At 33.4% G+C, this 27,007-nt stretch overlaps 1 long non-coding RNA gene across 1 annotated transcript in view; it reads right to left on the bottom strand.

Annotated features, from left to right (window-relative positions):
* The window catches only part of LOC124087290 (uncharacterized), a 106,373-nt gene that overhangs the window by 42,986 nt on the left and 36,380 nt on the right, over window positions 1–27,007 (bottom strand). The window contains exons 2-3 of the long non-coding RNA XR_006850027.2: window positions 15,279–15,366; window positions 3,805–3,876 (exon numbers count right to left, since the gene is read on the bottom strand). This is a non-coding gene — a long non-coding RNA (uncharacterized LOC124087290). The remainder of the gene's footprint in view (window positions 1–3,804; window positions 3,877–15,278; window positions 15,367–27,007) is intronic.

The following is a 27,007-nucleotide window of genomic DNA, read 5'->3' as shown; positions in this document are numbered from 1 at the left end:
CAAGTAGCTTGGAGGAAAGGGATAGAAGATATTTCACACAAAAAGAGAATGTGAGTCATTTATACTTATATTAGGTAAAATAGGAAATAAAAAAGTATGAAAAACACAAAAAAAGATCATTATATAAGAAAGGGATCAATTCATCAAGAGGATATATCCATCGTAAATATGCATGCACCTAATATCAGGGATTCTAAGTATAAAAGTAAATGTTAAAAACCTGAAGGGAAAGATAGACTGCAATAAAATAATAGCAGAAGAGGTCAATACCCCATTTTCAATAATGGATAGGTCATCTAGACACAAATATTGAATTTGAACTAACTTTAGACCAAATATGCCTAAGAGACATGTACAGAATATTCTGTCTAAAGCAGCAGAATACACATTCCTCTCAAGTGCCATTAAACATTGTCAAAGATATATCATATTTTTGAGGATAGATTTAAAAGCAAGATTTCATTCCCCAAGCTACAGCTTTTGATAACCATATTCTACCCTCTATATCTAGGAGTTCATCTTTTTATTTAGATTTCACACATAAATGATACCACACAGTAGTTGTCTTTCTCTATTGCACTTACTTCACATAAGATAATGGTCTCCAGTTTAGTACATGGAAGCTGTAATTAGGAACAGGTAACATGAAAATCTCAGTAAATGTGTCAAAATAGCACATTGCACCCTATAAAATATAAAATGTATAGGAATGTGGTCTTGTTTGAAAATTTGGTATAATCATCCATTTGTAACACATTAAATTAATCAGTGGCAAAAATACTATTTGTAGGAAAGAAAAATGGAGTTTCTTACCTTTAAAAAAATACATTTTTTATGTGTTGAATATGTATGCATTTTAACTGTAATACCAAACAAAACACTGTGGCAAAGAAAGAAGAACTTGTTTGAAAGAAAATATTTTAAGAAGATAATTTTAAATCTTTCTATTACTAAAGTAAAATATTTTAAAATTTTGAATATTTGAGAAAACTTTCATGTTCGTATCTACTGAACAAAACTATAGATGGCCAATTGGTGCATTTCCTTTCATGATTTTAAGTTAACAGTTATTTACACAGTGGATACTGTACTATGAATAAAGTGTTTAATTTTCTTAATGCTACATAATAAATAAAAAGAAATTATTTAAAAATCTATAAATTGTGTTTAATTTGCAGAAGCATATGAATTTCCAGAGATATATATTACTTACCCACCAATTCATTCAAGCAAACCTAGTGTACTTTGAAAGAGAACATTTATAAAAGAGCAAACCATGAATATTAATCAATATATAAAGTATTTTAAAATACAGTTGGTGTTTTAGCTTACTCAGAAATTTCACCTAGTTAGAGGTTATCTTTTATTTTCTATCTTGAATTTCAGTTAATATTATGGAGACTGCTTTTGTCACCTTCTAAGCTGCAGAATTAGTGTTTGAACAGCTTTCAATTTCATTAAATTTAGTTTAACATCCTTAACTATCTTAGCAGGAAAATTATTTTTAATACTTTTATTTTTGATAATTCAAGGCATATATACTCTCTAGAAATCTGAAAACTTGAATGGTTACTACTGGAAACCTGACTCTAGATTCAGGCAATGTGATGGTCAGAATTCTAAGATGGGCCTGATTTCCCAGATCCTGGTGTACACACACCTTCTACCAGTTGTTGAATCAAAAACTAATGTAAGTACTACTGTGAAGGTATTGAGACATACAATTCAGTTCTGAATCAGTCAACCTTAAGGAGACTATCTGTGTATTCCTGGCTTAATCATATGAGCCCTTTAAAAGCAGAGAGTTTCTACCAGCTGGTCACAGAAGAGATATCAGAGATATGCTCAGGCTGGCCAGAATGAAAATAAACATCCATTGTTTAGGCCAGCTTTCTTGCCACTGTGACCAAAAGACCCAACAGAAAAATGTAGAGAAGGAAAGTTTATTTGATCTCAGTCCATAGGCAACCAATTCTGTTGCTATGAGACAGAGGTATAGCAGAACACCATGGCAGAAGGGTGTGGAAGAAGAAAGCAACTCAGAACAGGGCAATCAGGAAGAAGAGAGCACTCTGCTCACCAGGGACAAAATATAAACCCAAAGGCAGGTCTCTAGTTACCAGCCTCCTCCAGCCACACCCTACCTGCCTACACCCTACCAGTTAATCCATTCAAGTGGATTAAGGAACTGATTATGTTAAGACTCTCATACCCCAATTGTTTAACTTCTAAACATTCTTGTGTGTGTCACACATGAGCTTTTGGGAGATACCTCCCATAACATCCATGATATGAACTTCTTATTGGGCCATGTGGTGAGGAAATTTTAGATGGTCTTTATGAGCTGAGTCAGATCCCAGACTGACAGCAACAGGAATACAGAGACCTCAATCATACAAAACACAAATACTGTCATATGCCACATCAGAACATTTTGATCAATGATGGTCCTATAAGATAATTTCACCTACTTACATCCTAGGCTTCATAGTTTGTATTTTATACATTGTATTGAAAGGTTAATAAAATAGGTACTTGTCACTCCGTTTTTCTGTATGCTTAACAAAACACTGTTGAAATCCTGAGAACTGTTTGCTAATCTTGTTCCCAGAATGTGCTGTCCCCAACTGCCAAACTGCAGAATGCACTCCCTCACTCGGTTGCAGGCAAACTGCCCACTCGCCCTGACCCGTCAATGAACGTCCCTCCCTGCCCTCTCCAAGAAAAGTACATAAGCTCTGCTTAAGCTATTCCCAGTGCTCTATCTCTCTTTGCTCTAGTGAGCTCTGAGCCCCAGCATGCTGGTCTCCAAATAAACCCTTTTTGCTGTTGCATGAGACAGTCTCTTGGTGGTCTCTTCCTCCGACGTTTCGCCGGTCCCTTACAGTATGATTTTGCACAATGACATAATCATCTAACACCACATTTCTCAGCACATGTTCTCATCACTAAGTGATATATGGCTATTCTTGAAAATCTACTCATAATCAGTGAACTTTGAAAAGGACCTTGAGCTAAGGAGACCACAGGAAAACCAACATTGGTTTCATCCTGTGAGAAGAGTAAGAACCCAGTTACACCATATCCAGACTTTAGCCCTAAGTGAGCTGATAAATAGGTATTTTCTTTAAGTGACCAAATTTTTAGTTATTTGTTGTACAGGAATAGGAAATTAATATGTACACCCAAAACAGGCTTTCCTTCATAAAAATTAAAAATCTGATATATGAAAACTGAAGTTTTTCCTGAACCTTCTAAATTTTGTGCAAATTTAATGCCAATTTTTGACAAGGTACACTGTCCTGCTTCTTTCTTTTCCTTTATTCAGTATCTGTCCATATAACTCCCCAAGCCAAGTGCCTAGCACCCTCCAAGTGATCAGGAGAGAATAATGGTGATGACAAAGTATACCTGGCAATCTATTGGACTTCCTGAAAAAAAATCTAATAGTCTCCTCTTCACCTGTCATCTTGTGAACATTTTTTTTTTTTTTGGGGGTGGGGCGACTGGGGATTGAACTCAGGGACACTTGACCACTGAGCCACATCCCCAGCCCTATTTTGTATTTTATTTAGAGACAGGATCTCCCTGAGTTACTTAGCTCTTCACCATTGCTGAGGCTGGCTTAAAACTTAAAATTTAATATTTTCTTTTCCTGTTCTGTTAAATAATCCATTTTGCTTTCATATTCATAATAAATATTTATAATGCTTATATGAATGTTATATAAACTCTAAGATCATGACTAAAGACATACATTAGGAGTTTTTTCTTTTCATTTTTCTTTTTGAGATGGGGTCTTACCATCTGCTTTGATCCAGCCTGACCTGGAACTCCGGGGCTCAAGCAATCCTCTTGCCTTGGCTTCCCAAGTAGCTGGAAGTACAGACACATGCCACTGAATGGGGCTAGGAGTTTTCATTATTTTGTCTACAGATAGGCAGTCATCTGATCACTCAAGAGACCTAGTAAGGTAGAGATGATCTTGTTCCTTGGTTCTATGGTCAAGTATGAGGGAAAGACAAGGACAAAAAATTTCATTTATGTCTCTACAGATGATAAGATATGGAACTCCAAACATTTAGGGCAGCAGAAATCCAGCCTGCAGATAAGTTCAACAAATTGGGTTAGTAACAAGTTAGTTTTAATAAAATGCTTTTATATGCTGATTAATCAGAAGAAATTGCCTAAAATACTAACGTATCATTCTGAAAGTCATATATGGTATAAGTGGGGAAAGCTATATAGGAATTTAGACAAGTACCAAATAAGATTTTAATATTGTCTGAATTAAAATTCCCTCTAGAGATGCTACCGAAATTTTTCCATGAAGGGAAACATTACCTGAGGAAAGAGAACTAACTGAATTAATCACTAATCATAGTCTAAACATTTTACACACCTTACTCTGTTTAGTATTCACTAGCATCACAAAGATCTGTGTTATTTTCCTCCAGTTTGAGATGAAGGACCTAGACACAGAGCAACTTGTGAAATGATATGCGGCTGGTAAGTGTCAGCATAAGGATTTCAATCCAGTTCAATCTGACACTGAAATGAAGTCCATGCTCTTTCCACTCCACCAAGTTTTCAAAATAACCATGCCCTTTCAGATACATAATGATGTGACCCTGAAAAGAAACTAAGCATACTGACAACCAAAGCCTCTGACTTCTCGGGGATGCTTTAATTAGAAGGACCTTGAATGTCAATAAAATGCAAAATATTCCACTGATTTTCATTTTGGGGTCTCAAACTCAGATATTTGAAGTACAAAACAAGGAAGTCTCTGATGGTCAAATAGTACAGAAAACCATAATAAAGAATTAACATTTAACTTTGCCACAAGACTAGTATGTAAACACTATTTTTAAAAAACAATATTTATATAACATGATATGTGCATTTATATTTGACACATACAAGTAAGCAAACAATTTATTGGCCCCTAATCTTCCCAATTAAAAGTCAAACTTATTCTATTCACCAACTCTACAGTCTTTCCTTTTTTTTCTGCTATCAATTGTGAAAACAAGACTCTGTGTAGCCTCACTCTGTAACACCTTTACTTTCTATATTGATTCCTTAAATAAACTATAAATTCCTAAAATACTTCAGCATTAAGAAGAAGGAAATTATCCAACTTGCTTCTGTCACACATGGTAAAACCTGAATTACCCCTAACTCCTTTGGTTAACTAGGAGCACATGTAGCATCTAATTCATCCTGGCAGGCTCCTGAGGAGAAGCTGTAGTATGGAATCAAACACTCCACAGAGGCATTACTGAGGTTTCTATTTTCATGGTGATTGGCAGCTTACATGCAACACCTGCCTTGATTATTTTCTAAAGCAGAACAATTTCTGCCATATTCTGAGAGGTACAATTTAGAGGTCTGAATCAATCATTTGTCCATGGTTTGAAGCAGGTCTAGAGCTCCTTTGTGAGAAGAAACTTGTTTTTGCCTACATTATCGAGGAAGTCCACTGCCATAGGCAGATGAAATCCATGAAGAAATAGGATCCCAGCTGCTCCGCTATCAGAATGGAGAATAAACACTGATTGTGGTCATGGAGTCCCACAACATAACAAGGTTTCCCAAATCATCAATGTAGAATGTAAACTATCAGAAAATCAGATTCTATGTCTCCTTGTTAATGCTTAACAAAAGCTTCACTAATAGAAATAATGTCTTGGCATGAAATCTAAGAAAATTTCAGCTCCACATTTATTTAACTCTCAGCCCCAACTGGCAAAATTATAAAAAGGCAGTTTCCTGGCCATTCACTACAAAATCAGAATCAGTGATGGGCCTGGGAATTTTACTTTCTAAAGATTCTCAGGGGATGCCGATAATCAGATAAATTTAAGAGTATCCTGTAAGGAAGTCTCACAGCTGTGCTTCTCCAGGTAAAATAGCTCCGACTTACATATCCTACCAGAACAGGTCAATAGCTCTACTTTTTTTTTTTTTTTTAGATTTACATGGCAGTAAAATGTATTTTGACATTGTATACGTACATGGAGCATAACTTATTCTAATTAAGATCCCATTCTGTGGTTGTACATGATGTGGAGATACACTGGTTGTGTATTCATATATGAACATAGGAAAGTTCTATCCAATTCATTCTACTGTCTTTCCCATTCCCATCACTCCTCCCTTCCCCTTTGTCTAATCCAATGAACTTCTATTCTTCCCTCCCTGCCAATAGCACTTCTTCTGTGTTCAAAATAAAACTACCCATTACACAACTCAATATCCATAATATAAAATCTTGAGTGAGATTTGTTTTTCAGAATAAGATATCAAAAATCATTATCTTTCTTCTGGTAAACAGGCATGTTTCCCCATTTGTATAATGAGGATGGTTATAATACATCTTGGCTCCCTTTTGTTTGAGTTGTCAGGAATCCCATAGTTAGTTTTTATTCTCAGAAACAGAAACTTTGCTATCTTTTCAAACTGAAATTTTCCTTTCTCTTTTTTATTTCTCAATTCCTCATCTACATCTTTATTCATTAAACTTATTATGCAAAGCACTTGCATTAAAAGCTGGGATCTTTAGAGTACCTATTATATATCAGTACTCATACTGAGTGTTTTACATAAAATATTTCATTCCTGAAAAAAGTCCTTAAAGATGGATGTTATTAGCCTATTTTCCACATGAGAAAATTCAATATTTTACCCAGAGTCAGGCTCTTAGTAAGCCACACATGTAAATGTGAGTAGGGAATAAATTCTTTTGTCTGCATGGTACTGACCCTTTGAATCTTTTTAGTGTCTTATCAAATAGTTTTGGTGATTATGTTGTCTGCTGTGATACTAACACTTTGTGTGGAGTCTTTTTATTTTGCCTTATAAAAATAATTTTAGTGGAGGTACAGAAGACAAGCCGGCAGGAAAAGAGAGCAATTTACCAAGTGGTGCTTTGTATATTCATTATGGTTCATGATTTTATTGTGTTACGCTCTGATGTAATTTAGTCTATATTCAAATATGAAATAATCAAATGTACAAAATAAAGCTGTAAAAAACTTCGTAGAATTCCCCACCTTCTTCAGTAAATAATCTCCAAGGAGTACAAACATTCTTCCCTCTCGCTCAGGACAGTAAACAAGCTAGCCTGAGTCAACCTTCATTATTATCTCTAAATACCACCTTTCCAATAAAATAGATAAACTGGATTTTCTACAGGTAAATATGAAATGCATAAGATATAAAGTACTTGATTAAATGATATAAAAATATTCAGATGTTTATTGAAAATCCCATTTTGATTATAGGACTAACATGAGGGTTTTTTATTTGTTTTGTTTTGTTGGTTTTTTATAGATTTTTCTAAGGGCAATGCAAATTTTATTTATTTATTTATTTTTATTGGTTGTTCAAAACATTACAAAGCTCTTGACATATCATATTTCATACATTTGATTCAAGTGCAAATTTTATATGGCTTTATTTGTTTTATAACTTGACAAAGATTCTCTCATTGACCAAACTCTTTTCATATTCTTGTGAACTCCCTTCCCACTTAAGCGATGACTTTTGGCTTTCCATGTGCATCTCTGCATTGTATAATTTTAGAGAGAATCCTGTTAAATCACTTGGCCAGTCAGCATCTCCCATCTATGATATCTGATCACTCTCCATAATTGACTTGGTTCTTCCACCTTCCTGTCCCCAGTGATGATGGATCACACTGTATGACCTTCAGCTAGAATCCTGTTGGGTTGGTTTAGCCCGAATCCCCCTTTCCCATGAGATTTCTTGATTCCTTTCACTGATCTTTACCCTGTTACCTGACTACATATTCCCATTTTCCTTGTCTCAACAGATCCAAACCCAATGTCTCCCCCAATACAAACCCCATTGCACTAGTCTTTATGCCTTTCTCCATAGTTCCTCTGAAAAAGCCTTCTTTACTCACTCTTTAACAAGTGCCAAGGATAATTTTTCTTTAAATAATCCAAATACTTAAACATCACTAATTACAAATCTATACCTAACATACTGTTATTTTGGTTACACAATGATTAAATTATTTCCTGGAAAATACATAATATAATAGAAATTTCCTAAGTCTTGTTCCAAGTATAAGCCAGCTATATAACTAAATGATGAATAAGAGACTCTAAATTAATATGGAAGACCAGAAGATGATCAACAATGTCCTTAAAATTCTTTTTTATTTATTCACTGTAGAGGTTCAAACATCTGTACCTAGCACTACATGTAAAGTTACAAGATAAAATGTCTTCATCATTGGTATTGAGAAAATTTTTAAATAATAAGAGATTTTATCTTTTATTATTTTTATTCTTGGATATAAAGAACAGAGAACTCCTCATAGTCTCATTTGATGTTTTATACTCCATTTTCAGGACTAACTCACCTTCCTTTAATTTCTAAAGGGAATTCATGCACCACTCTTAGATTTCATATTGCTTTATCCAGTGAATTTCACATGGTATCTCTTTGGACTCTGGGTAGTATTTCATGTGATACTCTGTGTTTGAATGTGAAAAAGTAGCAAAATTACATTAAGGAAAATGAAATCAAGGAAATTAAACAATCACAGACATTAAGGATGGACCATCTATTCAGTAAAAAGCTGTTTCCTTATTAAAGCAGTATTGGTCCTGGCTATATAAATTGCAAAAGTACAGTAACTACAAATCTAATATAAATCAAATTCCATGCAAAATTATGCCTAAGAAAATCATGAAAATTGTGATGCAATAGAACAATTCCTTTATAACTATTATCTTATTATCATCTTTCTAATGTGGAAAAACAGTAGAATTTCTATTATGTTAATGTAAGATTGTAGTTCCTCTTTTCCCTAACTCATGGCATCACAGGTCTTTGAAATATAAGTAACCTCAAGACATCATCAGTTCAATTTGAAACTTGCATGCATATGTTTTTAAGAAACATTTAAATTTTGGCATTATTTAGATATTTTAATTATTCCCATAACATTGTCCATGATTTGCTATCATGTATTTCAGAAATCCATAAATGATGACTGACTTTATATCCTTTTCTAATATGTACCATTGCAGATTTGTATCCAAATATTCTTCAACTGTTTAATTATTCTTTTGAGATACGGCATACTGAAATTTATAACTTCTCAATTTCTAGATACACACACTGTAACAAAAATAAACTATATTGTATTTGAACTTGTTGCAGCTCAGACAACTCTGGCTTAGAACTAAAAAAGGGTTTGCTTAAAACATACATTTCTGGGTGTTAGTTTTTCATCACTGGTAAAACTACCTGAGGAAAAAAATTACAGAAGGAAAGATTTATTTTGGCTCATAGATTCAGAGGTTTCAGTTCATGATTAGCTGTCTCTATTGCTGCGGACTTGAGGTGAAGGAAAACATCACGGCAGAAGAGTGTGGCAGAGGAAAACTGCCCAGCTCATGGCAGCCACAGAGAGAAAGAGTGGAAGGGACTAGGGACAAGTTATAATCCCCAAGGTCATACCCAATTGAACTACTACCTCTAATCATGCCCCCAGCCTCACCTATAATTTCTATCTCCTCCCAGTAATCCATTCAAATGATTAATTCATCAAATAGATTAACCCACTGATGAGATTAAGACCTTCATGGTCTAATTTCTTCCTAGAGTTCCACATCTGAACATTGTTGCACTGTAGACCCAAGCCTTCAACACAGCTTTTGGGGGACAGTCCAGATCAAAACCATAACAAACACATCAAAAGCTGACCTTTAAGAGAAAACAAATTAAATCAAATTATCTTCTTTGTTGACCATTTTTATGCAATAGAATATACTATGATACAATAAAAATTAAGGTATATGGAGAGTATGGGGTGGATGAAGCAGTACAACAGTATGAGAAATCAATAAATTTTATAAATAGTTATATTAAATGAAATACACATGATAACTGAAGTATATGTCAGAAAGTCAAGTTTGGTTAAGCATTCAAAACGTATCAAATTATCAATCATATTAGCTGAATAAAAAATGAAAATTATATAAGTCAATGTAGAAAAAACATTTGCAAAAATCCAACATCCATTTCTGGTAAAATGGTTGGTAGACTGGGAATAGAAGGGAATAAGAGGGAACTGATACATCCTATTCCTCATAAAAGGCATCTATGAAAATGGTTTTCATATTTCATTAAGAAATAGTACTTTCTCTCTATGTTAGAAACAAGGCAAAGATGGCTGATTTCACTTTTCCCATTCAAGATTATACTAAGGATTATTCTAGTCAGGCAATCAAGCAATAAAATGAATTAAAAGGCATATAGATTGATAAGTAAAAAATCTTCATGTGTCTGATTAACTCATTCTGAACAAAGTGCAAATGCAATTCAATGTAGTGAAACGACAGATATTCCAATAGATGGTGCTGGACATTTTGAGTTTTATATGAAAAAAAAATGAATCTCTATTCAAATGGACCAACAACCTAAATATAAAATCTAGAGCTATTAAGTTTTAGAGGAAAACAGACTTTGTCTTAGATTTGACCCCAGTTAAACTATACAGAATTTGATGAATTGTACCTGACCAAAATGAAGAACTGTTCTCTTCAAAAGACACAGTTAAGGGAACAAAATAAAGCTAAAGAGCCAAAAAACATATTTGCAAGGCATATATCTCATAAAGAGCCTATATCCAGTATAAAGAAAAAAAAACAATAAAAAAGCAAAAAATCCAATAAAAATAAAACGAAAAAAATAGATAAAAGCCAATGGATTTAAATCAACACTTTACCATCAAAACCATACAACTGGTAAACACATAAAAATGTTCAACTTGCTTAACCATTAAGGAACTGGAAGGCAAAATCACAAAGAGACACTCTCACCTGAGTATAAGGATGTCTAAAAAACTAATGATACTGAATCTTGGCAAGGATGAGGAGCAATGGTTATCCTCATTCATTGTTCATGAAATACAATATTTGAAAAACATTTTTTATTTTCTTAATATATAAGTATATATTATTTTATTCCTAAATATTTACCCAAGAGGAATGAAAGTAGAACATATGCATGTGAAAATAATTGGACATAAGTAATATATATTATCCCAAACTACCCAAATATCCATCAAGAGAGGAACAAAAAAATAGATCAGCAATTATTGGCACATTCACACATTGGAATACTATTCAGCAATAAAAAGAAACTAACCATTGATATATACAATAACATAGATGAATCTCTAAATAATTATGATGAATTAATGAAGTCAGATGATAAGAATAAATATTTTATGATTCCATACAAAATGTAAACTAGTCCATATTAACTGAAAGAAGATGTTAGCGTGGGGTTAGGGTGACAAGGATGGATAATGGGGGCAAAATGGAAACATGAAAAAAAAATTTGAGGGTGATAGATAGCTTCTTTTTGTCCATTATGATACTATCATGGGTATACACACATTTATAACATAAAATTTAATGCTTAAATAATGGGTGATTTATTGTGTACTATTTATACCTCAGTAAAGCTGTAAACATATATCAAAACATCATACTGAAACTTGTAAATATACACAATTGCTATTTATTTAAAATTAAAATTCAAAACAAAGACAATAATAAATTGGGAGCCCTTATCCTAGACAATTATAAACAAGTATAAATATTCAAATATACTATTGAAAAATTATGACCCATGAAAGGACCAATCTTCTCATTAGTAAATGTAAAGACTTGTTCAGTAATTATTGTATTAGTATTTTTGGAAGGAACAAAGAGAATAAGGAGATGAGATACAAACACTATTTTTGGTCACATATAAGTGGGGGAGAGACAAAATTGGGAGATGGGTTGAGAAAAGTAAGTAAAGCAATTTGAGACTTGTTAAGTCATTAAAATGGAACAACAGGCTGTTAAAATATGAAATCCAGGGCAGTAAATTACTTGCAAGTCAATAGGCTATAAGAAACTGTACAATGAGGATAATGATGAGAGTAAACAGATGGAAAGTGCATGAAGAGAAGGGAAGAAACCTTTACCTGCACCTTGCTTAACTGTGGCATTTAATATTTCTGCTAGGTCTAGCCCCAGATGGATTGCTTCATATTGCCATCTGTTACTTAATATAAGTCTAATTTAAGATTTGTTTTGCAGGAAAATTTTTAAAAATAGAAGGGAGATTTTGTGTATGCATGTTTGTATTTCCTTCAGTTGAGGTAACAACTTCTATCTTAACCATACGTAAGACCACAGTTTTGCAGAAACTTGCATTTTCTTTTATGCTAAAATTGTACATAGTGTGCAAACTGGTAGACCAGAAAAATATCAGAAATATTTTGTTGCTACACGAGAATAGTGAACTTTATCCCAATATATATATGGCATAGAAACTATCCAAATTTCAACACACATATATAATTTATACTGTATTGAATTATAAAATGAAGCAGAGGAAATTTGTTCTAAAAGATACAATTTTAATTAAATATATTAGAAAAGGGATATAACATTATTAGATTAGATAATGGAATGTAAATTTTATCTATTTTCTGACACATTTATAAACAGTGAATTTAGGTAAGGGATATTTTTCAGTATACATTTCTAAAGAAGCTCACCACATGAGATAGAGCTTCCTAAACTGGCACTGATTGTACCTTGGATTATTGCTAGTAATGGTTTTATGGAATACATATTTTAACTTTTTGTCTTTTTTTAAGGCCCCCAAACCTAACTGAAATATAGATCCTTTCAAAGCATTTTGCTAAGCTCTTGGTAAGTACAGCCTGTCTGTCTTCTTCTTGGTAAAGCTTTTGTGAAATTGCCAGCACACTCATGGATATTCTGAATACTGATGAGGAGCAACCTTTCCACTTTCAAGAGCACATCAGTCAGGAAGATAAATCCTACCCCATGAACAGTTCACTGGTAAGATTTAGTGGCAAATGTCACCAGACACATAAAAGTGTAAAAGCTCCATAGTTTTCAGAATTGTTAAATTTTAGTCCCCTTTTAAAAACAGGGTTTATTTTCTCTCAATTGATAAAAATCAAAGAGAAAAAAAATATTAGTATGTACTAAAAAGGCCAGTGAAGAATACTGGTAAACTTAAGTTATTTATATTTCTCTTAGGGAAGTTCTTTTTATTTGTCTCTTCTTTTTCTCTCTTGGCACCGTACTTGTTCTTTAGAACAACTATCATTGTTATAAGCAAATCTCAAATAGTTAGAAGAGAGGATTTTTGAAGATACTCACCATAAAGAAATGATAAAAGTTTAAGGCAATGGCTACTACACCTATCTTGAGGTTTAGTCATTATATACATGAATCAACATATCATAGTCTATCTCAGAAATATGAAAAATATTGTGTATTAATAAAAAATTTAAGCCATTTAAAAAATTTAAATTAAGTAAATAAATCAAGTTTCTTGCATTTAAATATATATCTATATTCCTAACAAAGTACTGATTAGAAGCCAGGTTTCTATGCTGCAAATTCATCCAAAACAGTGTTGGACTTAAACATGCTTTTCTTCCCGTATATATCAAAGCTATCATTTCATTTTCTTATTTGAGATTTTATTTTTAGTGGCTTAGAAGACTATAAGTCAGAGTCACAGTGAGTGAGAGTTAATTGGTGCCCAGACACAGGGCAGAGAATTCATGCAGCACAGTAGGAAAGCTGGCTGGCAGAAGCAGACAGCAAGAGCTTCAGAATTCTTATATCCATCAAAATTTATGAGGTCAGCAAACAGTGGAACTGTTTGTTGGCCTGATCTGTTATTTCTGTGTGTGGTGGTAAAAAGGCAAAAGTGTTTTGGTTTTTTGTTGTTGTTGTTGTTGTTGTTTGTTTGTTTGTTTTCAGAAACTTTAATTGTGTAATATTTAACAAATTTTCAATTTTCAATAAATGCAGAGTCTATTTACATATTAGCATGTACTTCAAAAGAATCTTTTGATTTCCTGCTCTAAACACATGGATATATAAATATTGGTATTTCCCTATGCATGGACCAGGCTGGGATATAGCACCAGCATGCAGTTGTGGGAGAGAGAGATTAATTCAGACCCCTGTCAGTGGGACCAGAGCAAGCCACCAAAGACTGTGGATACCACAGCCAAGTTTGATTTGAAGTTCTCAGGGACAAATGTGTCTGAGAGAGGAAAATCAATAAAAACTAGAAAAGTACTATGAAAAGTGGGTCAAATATGATTAAGAGTAGAAACTAGAAGAAATCCAAAGGCATTACATTTCATTTTTTTCTGTACTTGGGAAAGATTTGATGATTCTAAAATGCTAAGTAAGGCCATATATTCAAGGAAACAAAGGATACTTTTTCAAAAATTGATTTTTTCATCAGAATGTGATTTATTAACTACCCAAGAAGTTGAATTGAGCCATATGTGATCAGTCAATCTGCTTAATAAGGAAAATTGTTTTACTTCTCTTCCTTTGTTATGTTACACATATGAAAGCTAAATTTAGCTTTTGTCGACCTACTGCAAAAAAGTTCTAAAATGACATCCATAGGTATTGATATCTACTATGTGCCAGGCACTGTTCTAGAAAATGGTGATTCATGAAAACAAAACAGAATTATGAACATACATTCTAGATCAAAAAAAAAGTATACTCAAGAAAAACTATACAGCAGGGAAACTGATGGGTACCAATATTTGTGATTGATTAAAGCCTTTCTGAAAAAGGGACATTATAGTAAAAACAGAAAGAGAAAGTGAAGGACAGAGTCCTGTGAATAGAACCTGCTGGAAGATCAAGAATAGGACAAGAGGGTTGAGAAGTAACTGGGGAAAATTATGTGAGAGATTATGAAGAGATCTGCAAAATTAACCACAAAATAACTTGGCTTTTACTGTGAGTACAATGAGAAGCAATTAAAGTGCTTGACATAGAGGAGTGATATGACTTGTTTTAAGACATACTAGACATATTATAACAGGGTCCTTCAGGATGATATGTTGATGCAAGTTAGAAGTAGAGGGAGAACAGAAGCAGGAAAAAAAATTCTAAAACCAAAGTGAGAGCGGAGAGTGGCTTGGACGAGGATGCTAAGACCAGAAGCTATAAATATTGATCAAAGTCTGGGTCTATTTTTTAAGGAGAAATATCTGAATTTACTAATGTGAATCAGTACGAGCAAAATAGGACAGTTAAGGTACAACCTTGACTGTCCTATTTTGTCTTTTTCTGGCCCCAAAGACAGAATTTCCATTAATTAGGGTCAGGAAGACTTGCAGAGATTTGTACATGTTAAGCACGACATACCTGTTAAACATGAGAATGATCTCCTCCAATTTATCTTCCTCTCAGAGCCAGAGATGTCACTCTATGTGTACCACATCTCAACTGCTACCTATCAAGCAAGATGCAAAGTTTGTAAGATCTATATTGGATGAGTCTATGAAGTCACAATGACAAGAAATACCCAGAAACCCTGAGTGGGACTGTAGTTGGGGTGTTCCTAAATTTGTGCTTAAAGGAAGTGCGTGTTGGGATGGGGCAAGTGTCACTGGAATAATGGGATTGGTGACACCAACTATTCATTGAAGTCTCATATGAAAGTACATATGTTTTATTCATAATATAAAATAATAGTTATCACTACTAGTTAATATTTTCAAGTTTATTTATTTGTTCATTCCACTTCTCAATACTCCTTACAATTCAGATCCATAGAAACCACATTTCTGATATGAAGTATCAGGACCCTAAAATAGTGTTGATGACAGTAGAATCATATGAGAAATTCAATTATGAATTCATGTTTACTGGAAATATTTTAACAGGACCCCTCAGGCTGCAGAAAATTTTGCAGAAACAAAACAAAACAAAAAGTTGCAAAGTAGGTAAATGAATGGAGTTAGAGAAGATAATGCTAAGTGAAGTTAGCCAATCCCAAAAAACCAAATGCTGAATGTTTTCTTTGATATAAGGAGGCTGATTCATAGTGGGATAGGTAGAGGGAGCATGGGAGGAATAGAGGAACTCTGGATAGGGCAGAGGGGTTGGAGGGAAAGGGAGTGGGCAGGGGGTTAGCAATGATGGTGCAATGTGTATGATCATTACTATCCAAAGTACGTGTAAGATGACAAAAATTGTTGTGAATATACTATGTATACAACCAGAGATATGAAAAATTGTGCTCTATATATGTAATAAGTATTGTAATGCATTCTGCTGTCATATATAAATTTAAACATTTACATAAAAATCTGCAAAGTAAGCATAAATACAATATATTAAAATTATAAATTTTTTCCTCAAAACTGAATTTTCTTAGGACAATTAGCATACTAATAAAATTGTATTTTTTTACAGTTTTAATATGTGTTTATCATTAGCATTTGTTTTAAAGCTTTAAAGTATAACTGGATGAAGAAGTGATGCTAGAGTTTTTCAGAAGAGGAGGATAGAGATAAGGTAAAAGTATAAAAACAGAAAAGAAAAGATCCCCCCTTTAAGGCCAAGAATAAGGCAAGATGTCCTCCCTTGCCACTTTCATTCAAAATATTATTGAAGTTCTAACTGGAGCAAATAGGTAAGAAAAGAGAAGAGGGGTCCAAATAGCAAAGGAAGGAGTAAAATTATATCTATTTGCAGATAACACAGTTTTATATGTAAATAGCTCTAATTATTTCACAAAGAAATGTTAGAACTAATAAATTCAGCAAAGCTACACAAAAATCATAAGTGTTAACATCCACTAAGAACAAACTCTCTGAAAATTAAGAAGATAATTTCATTACAGTAACATCAAAAAGTATAAAATATTTAGGAACAAACTACAGAGGCAGAAGTCTTATACACTGGAAACAACAAAACATGGATGTAAGAAATTTAAACAGACACAAATAAATGGAAAAACATTCCATGGAGAAGAAGGAGGAGGAGGAAGATGAAGAAAAAGAAAAAGAACTGTTAAAATGTCCAGGCTATCCAAAGAAATCCCTAGAGTAAATGAAATCTCTAGAAAATTCCACTGTTACTTTTTTTTTGCACAAATAGAAAAAAAAATCCTAAAATTCATATGGGATAGCCAAAATAATCTTAAAACAAACAAACAAAAAAACAAAAACAAAACTGGGGTCAACAACTCCAAAACATATTACAAAGTCACAATTTTCAAAACAGTATGGAATTAGCATGAAGACAAATATATTGACCAACGGAACAAAAAAGAGCCCAGAAAAAAATCTCACATATGTGGTCAAAAGATCACTGACTGGGATGGCACAGATTTACCCTGGGCAAAGGACAGTTTAAGAAAAGCTGCTGGGAAAGCCTGATACCCATCTGTAAAAAACATAAATTAGACCTTTACACCATGACTAAAAATTAACTCAAAATAAGAGTAAAGAATGCAACACATGACCCGAAACTACAAAACTCCTACAAGAAAACAGAAGTAAATTTTTCTTATGTTGAGTTTGGCATTTGTTTTTTGTATATGGCACTAAAAGCTTTGGCAGCTAAAGCAAAAATAAATTGAACTACCTTATATACAGCCAAGGAAAGACTCAAAAGAGTGAAAAGCAACTTACAGGATTAGAAAAAATATCTACAGGGCTGGAGATGTGGCTCAAGCTGTAGCACGCTTGCCCAGCATGCGTGCGGCCCAGGTTCGATCCTCAGTACCACATACAAACAAAGATGTTGTGTCTGCTGAAAACTAAAAAATAAATATTAAAAAATTCTCTCTCTCTCTCTCTCTCTCTCTCTCTCTCTCTCTCTCTTAAAAAAAAAGAAAAAATATTTATAAACCCACACTTGATCAGAAGTTAATATCCAGAATACATAATAAAATCCCACAACTCAATGACAAAAGAAATATGATTATGAAATGAGCAGCAGACTTGAATAGACATTTCTTCAAAGCAGCTATACAAATAGTCAATAAGCATATGAAAAGATACTCATCTTTAATCATTAGGAACTACAAGTCATAATCACCATAAGACAGTAATCAAACACATTAGGATGGCCACTATCACACTATCAAGAATAATAATAAAAAATAACAAGTGTTTGTGAGAGATGGAGAAACTGGAATTCTACAGTGTTGGTTGGATATAAAATGGTGTAGCCATTATAGAAAAGTATATATGGAGCATCCTCAAAAAATTTAAAATAGAACTATCATATAATCTGATAATCCATCTTCTTATTACATGTATCTAAAAGAATTAAAATCAGAGTGTCTGAAAGATATTTTTGTATCCATATTCTTTACAATATTTTTCACAGCAGCCAAGAGGTGGATACAATCTAAATGTTCCTTATTGATGGATAAATGGATAAGGAAAATGTGGCATATACATACCATGCAATATTATTTTAAATAATGTTATTTTATATAAGTAATATATAATAATATACTAAATAATTGTTGTTTGCTTTAACACAGATAACCCAAAAGCATATGGTAAGTAAAAAATCCAATCACAAAAAAGAAAAATTCTTTATGGTTCCATTTATGGGAGGCATTTAAAGTACTCAAACTCTTTGAAACAGAAATTGGAATGGAAGCTGGGAAGACCAGGGGATTGGGGAAAGGGCAGTACTCCAGTGTTGTAGATGAAAACACTCTACAGATCTACTGTACAACCAAATGCACAAAGTTAACACCACTGTAACATGCTTAAGATTATTTCAGATAATGGGTTTTATGTATTTTTCCACAATAAAAAAAGCCTAGAGAGGACAAAATTTTAAAAAGTTTGAAAGAAAAGAGTGTTGTGCAGTAAGGAGTACTGTCAAATGGAATAAAAGACCTAGTTCCACTTCTCTACTGCAGGTTCTGTATGCCACAAGTTAACGAGCAAGCCCAGAGTAAAAATTGACTCTGAGCAAACCTCGAATTCCATTACTCCTCATGATCTCTCTATATGTCTGTCTGGGGACTGTGTAATAAAAAATGATGTGAAATTTTGAGTAGTTATGCAGTAGTACATTTTTATCAAAGTTTATTCATTTGTGTTCAAGTAAGAGTTTTGTTAAGCAGTATCATCCCTAAAGAAAAAGAGAACAGTGAAATACCATGTCCTTGAATGCCCTCTTTCTTTCTTTCTTTCTTTTTAATTTTTTATTGTTGGTTGTTCAAAACATTACATAGTTCTTGATATATCATATTTCACACTTTGATTCAAGTGAGTTATGAACTCCCATTTTTACCCCGTATACAAATTGCAGAATCACATCAGTTACACATCCATTGATTTACATATTGCCATACTAGTGTCTGTTGTATTCTGCTTTCCCCCAAAACCTAGCCAAGTTAAGAGAAAAGAGAGAGCAAGCCTGGGCTAGAAAGCCCAGATACACACTACTTTGAAGGACACTGGCTTTCTCTTATGCACGCTGGGAACTAGTGCAAGTTAATGTTGTCTGTAGAACGCTACTTCCCCACTTGTCTGCCAGGACAGTTGCTCCTTGGGATGCTGGTCATGCCAGCAAAGTAATGCTGATGATGTCACTGCTTCTGCATCCCCCTTTCTGAATGGGAATGTAGAACTGAGGGACTATGGAAAGGATACATGTTACTCATCCAGCTGGTCAAAAACCATGAGGGACAGGACACACTTGTTGGGAAAGTACTGTGAAGGACAGAGGTACTATTAGCCCCTCTCTTCTTGGAACAGCCTGATAAGTCTCCCCTGCTGTCTCTGGGCACTTTCTTTAGCCTGTCTGAAACTTACCCCACTGCCCTACAACAACTAGGCTCTTTGCCAAATTTGAATTTCCATTTTTTTTTCCTAAAACAAACCAAAAATAAATAAATAACATGTCCAAGATCCTTAGGACGACATTTGAAATTCTGATCTGGTCCCCATCAGCCTAATTTGCTTCTAATCACATTTCCTTTTCTGGGAAGACAAACATGTTTTCTTGATTTTTATGCTTCGTTCTGTCATCTCCTATTATGGTTTGGATCTTTAATGTCCCCAAAAAGCTAATGTTCAGAGGTGACATGGTTAGTTAGATTAAAAGAGTTGTAACTTCATCAATGTAGTAATCCATTTGATGGATTAATAATCTGAAAATACTTCTGAGTGGTAAACGACAGTGGGTGGGGCATGGATGCAGGAAATGGGTTCTGAGGGCATTCCCTGCACAATATCTTGTCCCTGGATCCTCTCTCAATTCCTGGCAGCCATGTCCTGAGCTTCCCCTCTGCCATATACTTCCATCATAATGTTCTGCCTCACTGCAGGCACAGAGCAATGAAGTCAGTTGGGCATGGATTGAATGTCTGAAACTGTAAACCCAAAATAACTTTTTCCTCCTCTAAGTTGTTCTTAGCTATTTTGGTCACAGTGACGAAAAGCTGACTAATACACCTTCCTTCCTACTGCTGTTCTTATCCAACTAAAGCTCATTCTTTTTTTTTTTTTTTTTTTTTTGCCATGCTCCATAACTTATTGCCTACTGGATACTGGACAGTAGCACAGAGAGTCTATAAAAGGGGGGAAAAAGACTAGCAGTGGAGTTGAAAGAAAGTAAATCAAGTGTTTAAAATGCATATATGGTAGAATACAAATTATATTTAATGAAAAAATACATATTTGATAAATATTGATTACTAAATTCTTTCTAGATACCACTTACAAGTTTTCAACTATTTTAGGAATCCTCTACATTATGCCACATATCAGGCCAACTACCTGTCTTTGGGTTACCAAATCTATACATGGAAAAAGACATGAAGCTGGCCAAGTGCTAAGTCACTGGTATACCAAAGCTCAGCTTTTCCCCTTTTCAGCACTGGGACTTCAAGTAAATCACTCATTTAACCTTCTTAAGCTTCAGTGTCCTCATTTGTATTATAGGAATAAAATTATCCACTTCATGAAGTTAAAAAAATTAAATCAAATGTAGCTCCAGGTTTGCCACACATCATTGTATAGCCATTTTCTCAGTCTATTCTGAGGTCTCCTTGAGGTGAACATTTATTAAGTTTTCAATAAATAGTTGTTGAAAAAAATCTCTTTTCCTTTGAATATCTAACATTATTTTTACTTACGATACAAGAAATTAGATATAGTCAAATAGTGGATTCTATAAAAGTAAAATATTATCATAATTATATAGATTCCCAAGGTTTAATTTTCTTCAGGTATTTTTCTAAATGTTTAAATATTTTCATTTAAATTGCTTTGAATGATAAATTTCAGAGACAGATAATTGAAATTTATTATCAACAGAATATTACTCCTAATATAATTAAGCTGAAAAATTTGTTTAGGTCCACTGGGGAAAATGAATTGGTTTTAAATCTTTAAAAATAATCATGTTTTCACTTTAGGTAATCAGTAAGAGAAAATGAGTATCATTTCAATCTATCTGCAAATAAAAATGGATGCCAAACTGAGATTTACTCAGCCATTTCCCACTAACAGCCATGAGCAACTGATGTCACTATTCCTCTCTAATCTTTATTATTTAATCACAAGCTCCCTTCCTGTTCTGTCCTGGCCATTCATCAGTTTTCTGGCACCACTAACTCAGCCTACTTACACCCACTTCACTCTGAGCAGATGATTTCACTTCATGTTTACATGAGAAAATAAATATTATGATACTCCCCTACTTTCCACTCCACCTTGATGCTTTCAAAGGGTCTCCTGGCTAAGGTGACTGCTCCTGAGTTCTTGACTGTGCTCCTTGCCTCCTGGCTCTTCTAGTCACCTCTACCTTGAGATGCCATCAATTGCTCCTTATGCATCTTCAACCTTTCCCACTATAATTCCTTGAATTTTATCTTCAAAAATGTTCAAGTCCTGCAGGTCCTTAAACCCCTTTCACTTGATCCTTTTTATTCCTCCAGCTCCTGCCTCCTCTCCATTAATTTTTCCCCAGTATTTTTTGAAAAATAAACCCCATATTCCCTTCAGACGTTTTAACTCCCAGTCATTTCTGTATTTCACTGTGCTTCTGGTTTTCTGCTGTCTTCATGCCCTGAAATTATTTATCTTTCCATCCATGGCATCCTCGTTTTGAACTGGCATTTACAATGTGATAAATATTAACCTCTCCTCTTCTCTTTTCTTAAATATCAGCTTCGGTGCATTAAAGTTTTAAGGTCCTCCTTTGGTCAGATGGCTATCCATAGACCTGCAACACCCAACTGCAAGTGGTTCAGGGCTGCACTGAAGTCGCTGGAGGGAAAGGTGCTTGTAGGATCAGTGCAGAAGTGAGGCACAGACATCATCATTGTTTAAAGTGGAGCAGTGGTTTGGCTTGAATCATTCCTGTGTAAAGTCCCTTCACTTTTTAACCAACACTTTTTTGTTCACTTGCGATTGGCCAAGCTAAAGTTTTGTGTTCATAAGAAATGGCCATTTATATACTGAGTTGTGTGTTGGTTTGCTTACAGAGTAACTCAGGGCACCCAAACCTCCTCAGCTTAATTGATTCCCAGTTAATTATTTTAACAGCTTACTCTACCTCTCCGCACAATCTAATATTTTTGGTTACTTCTTCTGAAATGTTATTTCCTTATCTTCCATGACACCATTTTCTTCTAATTTTTCCCATTTCCATTCACTCATTTTCGGTCTCTAAATACATGTGTTCCCAATTTCTTTCCTGCTTAGGTTCTACCTAAGACACATTAGGGCATCATATTTTATCTATTTGATAACTGCTTCCTAGACACTTATTACAAATAGCATTTGTTTATTTTATCTGCCTCCATTATGTATTACTTGAATTTAATTCATAGTTACCAAAATAACATTTTAAAATTTTAAAATAAATGACATTATTTCACCTATTTGTTTCCACACTCCTCGTGCTCATAGGATAATGCCCCAAATTCCAATCAGCCATCCCACACTCTTCAGGATCATGTTAAAAGTCAATAATTTCCCATTCTCTGTAGCTCTACAAGCCTCGAGACTTTCACTGTCATTTGTGTACTAAGTTTCACCTAACATTGTCTTTCTGTGTGGGATGTGTTTTCTCCATAGACCAGACTGAATTCCTACACTAAAGCTTCAAAACCAACTCAAAGTTAAAATCTGTGGCCCTATTTCTTCCCCTCTCATAGACTTGACCATGTTTTGATTTCCTTTCCCATCTTATATGTACAGCCTTGGACATGAAAACTGTAAAGTCACTGCAATGAAATACTTTTAGCAGAGGACAAACAAGATGTTTTAAAGAATTATTTGTTATCATATGATTATGCCATAAAACTAAATCCTTTAAAATATACAGTAGTTTCAGAGGCATTTCTGAACAATCAGAAATGAAACATCCAATGTAGGGAAATTCTAAAGCCAGAATACAGCTATGCAAATAATTCTGACTGTAATCCACTGAAAAATATGTATCACAAAAGGTGTTTAAATCTTTATAAATTAAATCTTCACATATTTAAATTTTTTTAAGTTCTAAATAACTGAGCAGCTTTGCAAGATTCATACACAAGAAAATAATATCGTAAGAATGTCTGCTTTTAAAATTTATTTACAATTTAAATGCATTTAGGTTCAAAATGCATGCAGGGTATGCAAAGAACTTTACATACAAATTCCAAAATATGTATGGAAAAGTGAATTCTCAATCATTGCCAGGATTTCTTGAATAAAAAAGTTGATGAGAATTTCCTTGTTGGATATTAAAACTTAATGTAATGCTACGTATATTAATTTTATGTAACAAATTAGGCATAGATAACTAAATCAAGAGATTACCTTAGAGAGCCAAGAAACATACATGGAAACACTTGATGGTATACTATAGCACTCAAAATTACTGAGGAAGTGAATAGTGTTTCTTGTGCAATGAGTAGTGTTCAGACAGTTAGATATCCATATTGGAAAAAAGGGAATTTAGGCTCCTGTCTCACTATACACAAAAATCAATTATAAATGTAAACAAAGATTTTAAACTTTTACAAAAAAACTTACTTCCATAAAGCTTTCCTAAATTATATAGAAGTATTCCAATCATTAAATAAAAGATTGATAAATTCAACTACCCTTAAAAAAACCCTCTTGATTAAAATATGCATGAAATAAAGTGAAATATAAGTCACAAACTAGGAAACGATATTTATAACTAACATAACTGAAAGGATGAATATTCAGAATACACAAAAAAGTCCTATAAATAAATAAGAAAAAAACTTAATAACCAATGATTAAATAAGCAAAAGATTTCAAATAGAAAATTAATAGAAGAATCAAAATCGTCAAGTTCAACTATTACACATGCATAAATCAAGTCCACCAAAATCAGTCATTGGCTAGAATGTTGAGTACTTACGAATTGCTGGTGGGAGTGTAAATTGTACCATAATTTGAGAGAATCCATTTTCTTATAAAGATAGGTATGAATTAACATTATTAGAATATAACCATTCCATTCATATGTATATGATATATGCATATGCCCATAGCAACATTTATTTTTCTTATAAGTAATGTTTTGAACAACTAATAATTAAAAAAATAAATAATAAAAAAAGAGCATCAAGCAAACTGAACTTTATCATTCATTACTTTATCAGTTATGGAACCTATAGAAGGAGCACAATAAATATTTTTCTGATATATTTGTTTCTTAAAAACAAAAACAAAAAAAAAGAAATTATTGGGAATAACATAGATACCTCAAGAGAAGAATGGATACATGAGTTATTTAAGTTTATTATGTAATACAATAGTTATGAACATGGACAGATCTACACAGCAATACATAAAGATCTTAGAGGCTGGGCACAGTGGTGCACGCCTGTAATCCTAGAGGCTTTGGAGGCTGAGACAGGAGAATTGTGAGTTCAAAACCAGCCTCAGCAAAAGTGAGGTGCTAAGCAACTCAGTGAGACCCTGTCTCTAAGTAAAATACAAAACAAAGGTAGGGGTGTGGCTCAATGATCCAGTGTCCCTGAGTTCAATGCCCCATAGCAAAAAAACAAAAAAAAAAAAAAAGAAAAAGAAAAGAAAATATCCGAAGCATAGAAAGAACAGTTAGTCCTAGAAAACTACTTGCAGTATAAGTCTTATAAAATTTGAAAATAAACAAACTTCTAAATATACGTATATCAAAACTATACTTATATTATAAAACTACCTTTCATTTATTTTTGTGTATTGCAAATATAAAATTCACAAGATTCCTGATGAGCAGGCCAGGAAGAACACCAAAAAACCACAACAGAATTGACTATAATCTGGTTTGTATGGAGTACACACATGATACCTACAGCGTTTTTTAACTATCAAATAAAATAAAAAACTAAAAAGAAATGAAAGAAATTTTGTGGTCTTCAGTTAGCTTTCAATTTATTTATTTTTATATTAGAATTTAAGTGTTTTCTATTTGAAAACTGAATTTTTAGTAAAGTGCAAATCACAGCACTTATGTTTTAAAATTGAAGCTTGAATTCTTTTTCCCCTTCCCTTAATTAATATGGAATATATCCCACAAATTGAGGGTTTTTTTCCCTCATAATTTTTGTTAGATAAGTACTGCTATAAAAAAAGCTTCAAGTTTTAAATGAGATATAGAAAGAAATTCAATAAGTTTTAATTATGTCTGAAGCGGTGCAGCATAGAATAACTGTCATGATATGTGTATTTCTGTTCATTATTCCTGACCTCAATGCTAACTGTGGGGGGAAAAAATAGAAAAATGGGAATAAAATTTGGTTCTTTGTTTAAATGTTTGATTTTTTTAATGAATTTTAAGAAACAAAGTTTGGCAAGTACAGTCTCCAGTACATTGTTAAAAAATAAAGCATTTGTCAATTACATTCTCACTTCATTAGAGTTGTTGACTTCAATTGAACCACTACTCTTCAGTTTTAATTTGGGTGATACAAAGTTCTGCTGAAATTTCAAAAATATGGGTATTGAATGCCATTGTCTGTATTTCTATAACAGACTAAAACTGAAGTGCATTATGACAGCTTCTCAATGTGTTTCATAGTTTTACCAGTTCCTACAAAACAGTTTGAAGTTCCATATGGTATAGCCTTGCTTTGGCTTAAGAGAGCAGTAAGAAGTTTGTCAATGTCCAATAATGGAGTTTAAGTGAGTGACAAGAAGAATGGCATGTGCTTTAATTAGACCACTTTGAGCCTTTTAAAAAAATTGATATACAATATCTGCACATACTTATGGGGTGCAGTATTATAATTTGATACATGCATATAATATATAATGATAAAAATCAGAGTAATTAGTATTTCCACCCTTTCAAATATTTCTATGTGTTGGGACCTTCAAGTCCTCTCTGGTTTAAGAATGGTATAACAGGATCCCATTTATGTGGTTACTCTAAGTTTAAATGCTACAGTGGAATTAAAAAATCCAGATGTTTTAGTATGCTAGGTGAAGGGAGACAGGAACAAATTGAAAGAGGAAAATCAAATAAGATTTCCTACATATTAGCTTCTCAAAGTTGAGAACAAGAATGCTCAATTTGGGCTCTGTTGATTTTGGTTTGGATAATTCTTTGTTATTGGGGGGCTTCCTTATATATTGTAAGATATTTAGCAATATCCCTGTTATGTACCCATTAGATTCTAATCCCCCAACTCCTTATGACCATCAAAAGTGTGCTCCATTAGTGAACAATGAAACAAAATGCATTCTGCTGTCATATATAACTAATTAGAAAAAAGTTTATATATAGATATATTTTTTAATTTTTTTATTAGTATTTTTTTAAAAAGAAGGTCTATAGCTGTAGCTCAGTGGCAGAGCACTTGCCTAGCATGTGTGAGGCACTGAGTTCAATCCTTAGCACCACATAAAAATAAATAAAGGCATTCTGTCCATATACAACTACCAAAAAAAAAAAAAAAGAAGAAATAAAACAAAACAAAAATGTCTTCAGACAGTTGTTCTGTAAAAGCAATAATCATGGCCAGTTGAGTATTACTTCCCTACATACAATGCCAGTTTCCAAGTAACAAATTTTAAAGAACTGAAAAGATCTAATCTGATTCAAAGTAAATTAACTGTGTCACAAAAACAAAATCA

Source organism: Marmota monax, unplaced genomic scaffold, assembly GCF_021218885.2.
Source record: "Marmota monax isolate L192 unplaced genomic scaffold, Marmota_monax_Labrador192_F-V1.1 WCK01_AAM20220418_F8-fsc00012, whole genome shotgun sequence".
Lineage (NCBI taxonomy): Eukaryota > Metazoa > Chordata > Mammalia > Rodentia > Sciuridae > Marmota > Marmota monax.
The sequence above is the reverse complement of the archived record's forward strand: the minus strand, read 5'-3'. Positions and strand labels throughout refer to the sequence as shown.